Genomic DNA, 6,400 nt, shown 5'->3' with positions numbered 1-6,400 from the left:
TTGGGTAGCGACGACAGTCAGTGTGCGCTATATAGTTACCCAACACACAGCCGAAATATCCTACTACGCGATCCTCAGTCAATAGGAGAGATTAAAATAAGACAATGTTTGCGCGCATGCAAGGGCAATCGTTGCCGCTCGAGTCAACTGTACTTCGTTCTCGCTTCACCCTTCGACTGTCCGTCCCACCTCTGAGAGTCAAAGCTACAATTTGGGGGAAAGTGTCACCAGCAGGCTGCCTCGTACGGCTGCCCCCCCTGGCGGCGCTCCATATAAGGTCATAACTGCCAAATAAGGTCGTAACCCCTCCCCTCAGCAGGAGAGGACAGACGAAGAAGTGGCGGCCGTGATTGGCTCCCAAAGTCTGTTAAAAAGTAAGGAGCGTTCTGATTGGACAGCGGTCGATTAGGATGGGTTTGACTGACAGCAGCGGTTGTTGTGATACAAGTGCTTTAAAGCGGGCTACATCAGTTTCCCATTGACAATAAAGTGTAGTGTATCGTGTGCGCTCAGACAAGGCGTTATCAACATGTTGTTAAGATGTAATTAGAAAAATAAAGTTAAATAAGCTCTGGAAGCTGCATCTGTAGCTTATTCTTTAGATGAGCATGAATCACTTGAACAAGCGGTATGTCTTGACCTAACCCTTTACATCTTTTAAATTATAATGTCGCTTTGTGTCACTTTATTTGGATGTTCCAGACTCGCTGTGAATAATGAAGAAGGCTGGAAACTGTTTTAAGATTGGTCTGCTGATGACAGGGACTTTCTCCGTGCTCACTTTAAATAATTAAAGGGTGACTTTAAGCGGCAGAACACCATTCACATCATCATCAACTAGTTTGGAAAGTTAACGGTAGTCCAGTAAGCAATTTACACGTGAGTGATGCGCAAACTTTAAACACCCAAATGCACACTTAGGCCTACAGAAAATAGAGTTTTCAGTGCTTAAGAAGACATCTCGTGTCGATGCGTTAAACTTGTTAAATGATCAACATGTGCATATTGTCAACTTCTGGATTTTTCGCTGAGGGGCAAAGGGTAAACGGAATTATGAGGTTTTAAACGAGGCATAATTATTTTTTATTTTTTTTGTGGTGGACTTATGAGCAATACAGAATTATTCAATTCAGAGAGTGGCCTGTTTAAAATTGTGTAGGGGATCTTTGAAATACAAGAGATCATGTGTGTAGGCTATAGCCTTGACTGTCTGATTCTAGATTATTATGATGACATGAAATAAACATTAATGTTTTTTCTTCGTGTTGTTTATTGTTTTGCCCTCTGAGCAACGACTGGAGGTCACAGTTTACCAACCGTTTTATCTACCGTGCAGCACTGCCCTGTCATCAATCTTAGATCAGCTGTCCAGCGCATGTAATCCCACGGATGCTGTCTAATAGACTGATAGTTAACCCCCAAGTGGATAAATTAAATATTGTAGCATAGAGTTTGCCAACCTATCAAAAAATACGAATACAAATTTGAGATCCTAGAAAGTTCACACATCACGTGGCAAACAAAAGAAAAAACTCGCTCAGTTCCACACAGTTCACGACAACAAAAGGTGCCAAACTTCTCACCAACCCATTCAAACTCCCTAAATCGTTTACCAGTGGAGAAAGTGTTGATTTGGCCAGTTTGTTGTATCCTACAGTCTCTGCCATCTCACAAAAGGCCATTGCGTTAATTAACAGTGACAGTGTTGTTCTCTAATGGGGCTTTTTCCACACCGAGAGCAGCGGGGACCTGATTATTTTCCCAGATAGGCTCTTGATTTGTCATGTGAAGGTAATTCCAACAACACCGCAGCCAGGGGGTCGAGTGTCCCACCGCCCCGTGCTGCATGGGACCGGCCGAGGAAAAGTGATAATGTGTTTAGGCACGCTCTCACACTTCCCCTCTCGTTCATGACATCAATCTATTAAAATAAAGGGAGGGGGGACTCCCAAGATTTTAGATTTTAAAATCTAAAATCTAAATTTTCTTTCTTTCTTTCTTTCTTTCTTTCTTTCTTTCTTTCTTTCTTTCTTTCTTTCTTTCTTTCTTTCTTTCTTTCTTTCTTTCTTTCTTTCTATCCATCCATTTATCTAAATAGGACAATTATCTTATTTGTTTAATTTGTTAAGACTTCTTCACCTCCTAATCCCAAATTCAAACTCCACAATAAATAATTAACACAATTACTTTGCTTTAAGTTATTAAATAATAATAACAATAATAACAAAAATAAAATGTTTTGTAATAGAGGAAAAAAAGAAAAGTGAAAAAAGTGAAACAGCTGATCATTTCATTACATTTATGTAACCAAAACGCAACACAAGCAGTTGAATACCAAATAATAGGAATTTACACAATACTTACATAATCCTATCTATCTGTAGCCAACAAAAAGGAACTGTAATTCCTAGCTTTTCCTCTTCCAAAAGGAAAGAAAGCTCAAAGAGAGAGAGAGAGAGAGAGAGAGAGAGACAGAGACAGAGAGAGAGTAGAGGAAGAGAGAGAGAGAGAAACTACACTGGGGTCCAGAGTGAAGCGCCCGAGGCCATAAGGTTGGCCCTGTGCTCGGCTTAATTGCTGTCACATGTAACCTTACCTGTCTCCCAATTAGCCCAGTGACTCGCTATTAGGAGATTCCATGAGCTGTAGGCCAGTGACCAAGGGCACCTCAGGGTTTGGGGGCCTAATAATTAGAGCGTAATTCTATACAGCTGAGGCTTATGATGAATTTGACCAGGATTTCAACGAGAAAAAAAAGGGGGTTAATTAAATGAGGATCAACCACAGGTTTAGTGTTGTCCACATTAATCATTGAATAAAAACAATGCCCACACTGACACCTCTGTGGTCACTTTTTGTTTGAGAGCATAAAGTTGTTCTTTTTTTAATCTAATTATATTACTTTACAACTATATGTTTATTTCTGGATATGCATCCAAAGACAGTCAACAGGAGAGGTTAAATGTGAATTGTTGGTTATTTTCAACATGTTTTAACCTCCAACTATCCAAGGTTGAACAAATATGTTACACTTCACCCATAGCAAAGTAGAACGTGGTTCATGTGATGCTATAAAGTATACCAGTGTCTTTCTTCATTGCTTGCTGAATTCAAATATGACTTAACAAACAGGGAAAGAGCAAATAGTTTTACAAAAGTCACTGTATCTGCTTTGCCAGATATTGTTTTTCTGGAACATCCCTGGCCTATAGTATTACTGCACTATACTGTGAAAATGTTTCTTTCCGAAGCCACTCGCAAACTCCACTTGTTAGAATTCCAGATCGTAACCTGTGCGTGCCGAGCAAACCTGGGTCAAACGTCACTTGCATGTTTGAGTTTCTCCTCACATGTCCAAGGCCACATAATGAGAAGAAAGTGGACAATGACTTAAAGGTCTTCTCATTGCTGTCCACTACTCATAGTAATCTTCGCCCTATCCCAACTAAAATTATCTTAAGCAAAATGCATGGAATAGTTTGCCACTTGTGTTTGATGCTCAGTGATGGATGGCTGGACCAACTGGTGTGAGAGGCTCTGACACACACACGGGGTGTCAGGGTGGGGGCAAGGGGTGGTAAACATGACCGCACCGGATGGCCTAGGAAATGCAGAGGCCACAAGTTCTTTTCTTCTTAATTTATGGACGGCCTGACAACACCAGAGCCCCACAATGCAACGCTCCGCTTTCGGCCCCATTTGCTAAATATGATCCCATTAAGGAAAGGAGCCATCAAGTGACCAGGTAGGTAACCTGAGCGCGCTAAACCGAAATAGAAATTCAAAGCTAAGAATGACATGTTTGTTAGGGAGGTCTTGACGTCTGCAGCCCCGTGTCGTGCATGACCCGTGAACAGATACTATCTGGTGCTCTTGTGCTCAGTGGAGGTCAATCGCTGATGCTCTGCACTAAGAAAGGCTCGCTGATAGACAGACAAGGAAGAAGTAAAGTGTAGTGTACTTTAAAGAAAATGAGTGTGTATGCTTGAGTGTGAGAATCTGTAAACCCAACAAAGAAGTCATGTGAAAAAGTGAATGGCGTGTAACCTACATTGTAGCATCTGAGTCTAATTCACTGATGATGAACTTCCTCTTTGGTAATTAAATGGTCATTATGCAGGAGTGAATGGCCTCCACATTTCCACACACACACACACACTTAACACAGTGTGTAAATGTGCGAGCGTGTTTACCCACTGCACAGGGAGACACAGGGCTCATGGTTTTTGAAAGTCAGCGCTGTTTCCTTTGGCCGATTGGGGTTGATTAAGAGGTTAACTGTGAGGAGAGGCATGGCGTCTTTAAGGGAGATTTATCTGTTCCTGCTCTGACCCGCCGGGGGTAGCTTCCCTCACCCCCAGTGTCCCCAGGATTTATTTAGTTATTTGTTTATCTGTTGGAAAAGGGGTCAGCCGTTTCTCTAGCACTACAACCCATGCCCCTGTTTGTGCTTCTCAAAAGCCATTTCTCATCCCCGTCCCGCTCCTTGTGGGATTATGGTACACGGGTTCCATGTTGCTGACTCAGCGAGGAGGACACGAGCGAAGGCCCCGGCCAGTCTCGTGGCCTTTGACATTTGGCAGCGATACACTCCCAAAATTGGTTATTTTCATTTAACACGTATTTTGCTATCTGCTCAACTTTGGCCCCCATTGGGAGGAATTATGGTGTTTTCCTAATTGCTTCCCGACAGTTTTAATTCAGCTCCGCTCTAATTTATGGCTTTTTATTTCCTATTTTTGCATTATTTCATTAGAGTGCGTGCGTATGTTACACAAAGGCAGTGAACCGTAGCGTACAGTCCTGACAGATGAAACTTTAGTTTATCATTTCACACAGGAACATGTAGAACCTTCCCAGATTTTTTTTCAAAAACATCATCAATACACATCAGCGATTTATTATTCCAACCCACTGTCTTCTGTTTATTTACTTTTGCCTTTTTGATTCATCACAGACACAGAACATTGGAAACAATTTCCGAGAAGTGAAATGTTTTTATTTATCTTATTTAAGAAACAATTTACTGCTCCATCAGCAGGTCTTCACCGCTTTTATGGTGAGAATCTGTTATGTTTTACTATCAAGCCACATTAGACCGAGTTCTGTGTTTAAATCTCCCTTATAGAGTATATCATTTAAGAGTTCACATTTGAACAACGGATGTCAAACAAGACTTGAAAAAAAAACTTCTGGGACGTGAAATCCTCAAGTGATCGCTAGTACTCACTATCTCTCAAAATGTCACACACGCTTACTCGGCCGCACATACTCTCACACCTCTTGTGTAAGGGGGGTTTGTCACTGTTAACAGGCAGCGGGCCTTTTGCTGGGCTGAAGGGGGGGAGGCACGGTTCGAGGCTGGTGGGGGCTATACAGGGAATGCTATGTGGCTTGCATGACCTGACATGTCTCTGAAGCTGGAGGGGGTCTCGACCTTTGACCCAGGGCTCCAAAACTAGGAAGATGAAAAAAGGGGAAAGGGTGGGAGGGTTTCGCCTCTAAACAAGGGCTTCTGTTTCGACCACTCCAGGAATGTCAGTTCCATAAAAAGATGCCTACAGAGAAAAAAGAGAGACAGAGATAAAAGAAAAGAAAGAAAGGGCACATAGAGGAAGAGGTACAGAGAGACAAAGAGGGAAAGATCGATTGATCGATCGGTCCATAAGTCCATCTAAAGAAGAATGACATGTTTGTTCATCACCTAAATTAATCCACTCTGGATCCATCCCCTTCTCCTAAAGCAGAGGCATGCCGTGTAGTTTGGACAGTATGTGGTCAAACAGGCCTGATTATGAACTGTCAAGCGTCCCGACTGTGACCAATGCACTTAACCAAGCGACATACTCTGTAGACAGACACCAATTCTCCACCTTCATAATGCAACGTTTACTGCCATTTTTTTTTTACTCCAAACTGCGGTCATGCGATCAGGCAATAAATTAACCTCTGGACCCTGGCTGAAGGCAGAGCCCTTGTGACTCTCCGGTCGAGGCGAGCCGCAGCAGAACAGTGTTGACGCTGCACTGCAGGGGTTGAGTCAGGAGATAACCTTGTTTTTCATAATGTCTTCCTGGTAGTGGAGTCTGGAGATTGGATGAATGCCCAACAACGACCTACCCAACAGACAGTCTGTAATGTGTTCCCCCCAGCATAGAGAAGCTTGACATGACAACTGCAGCGTATCTCATAGAACTTGTGCCTCCAGACACGTGTCATCTGTGTGTGTGTGCTCAGACTCTGATAAGGAGGCCTGTAATAATTAGGTTCAGTGCAGAGCGACTGGAGATAGCAAAGGCAGTTTTCATTCATCTTCAAGTGGCTCCTGAGTGAGTCCAACAATCTCCAGATCTGTCCATAGATAGATAGAGTCGGCTTCAACCAGTAGGTTTGAAAACAA

This window comes from Ammodytes marinus (genome assembly GCF_949987685.1).
Source record: "Ammodytes marinus genome assembly, chromosome: 13".
Classification (NCBI taxonomy): Eukaryota; Metazoa; Chordata; class Actinopteri; order Uranoscopiformes; family Ammodytidae; genus Ammodytes; species Ammodytes marinus.
The sequence above is the reverse complement of the archived record's forward strand: the minus strand, read 5'-3'. Positions refer to the sequence as shown.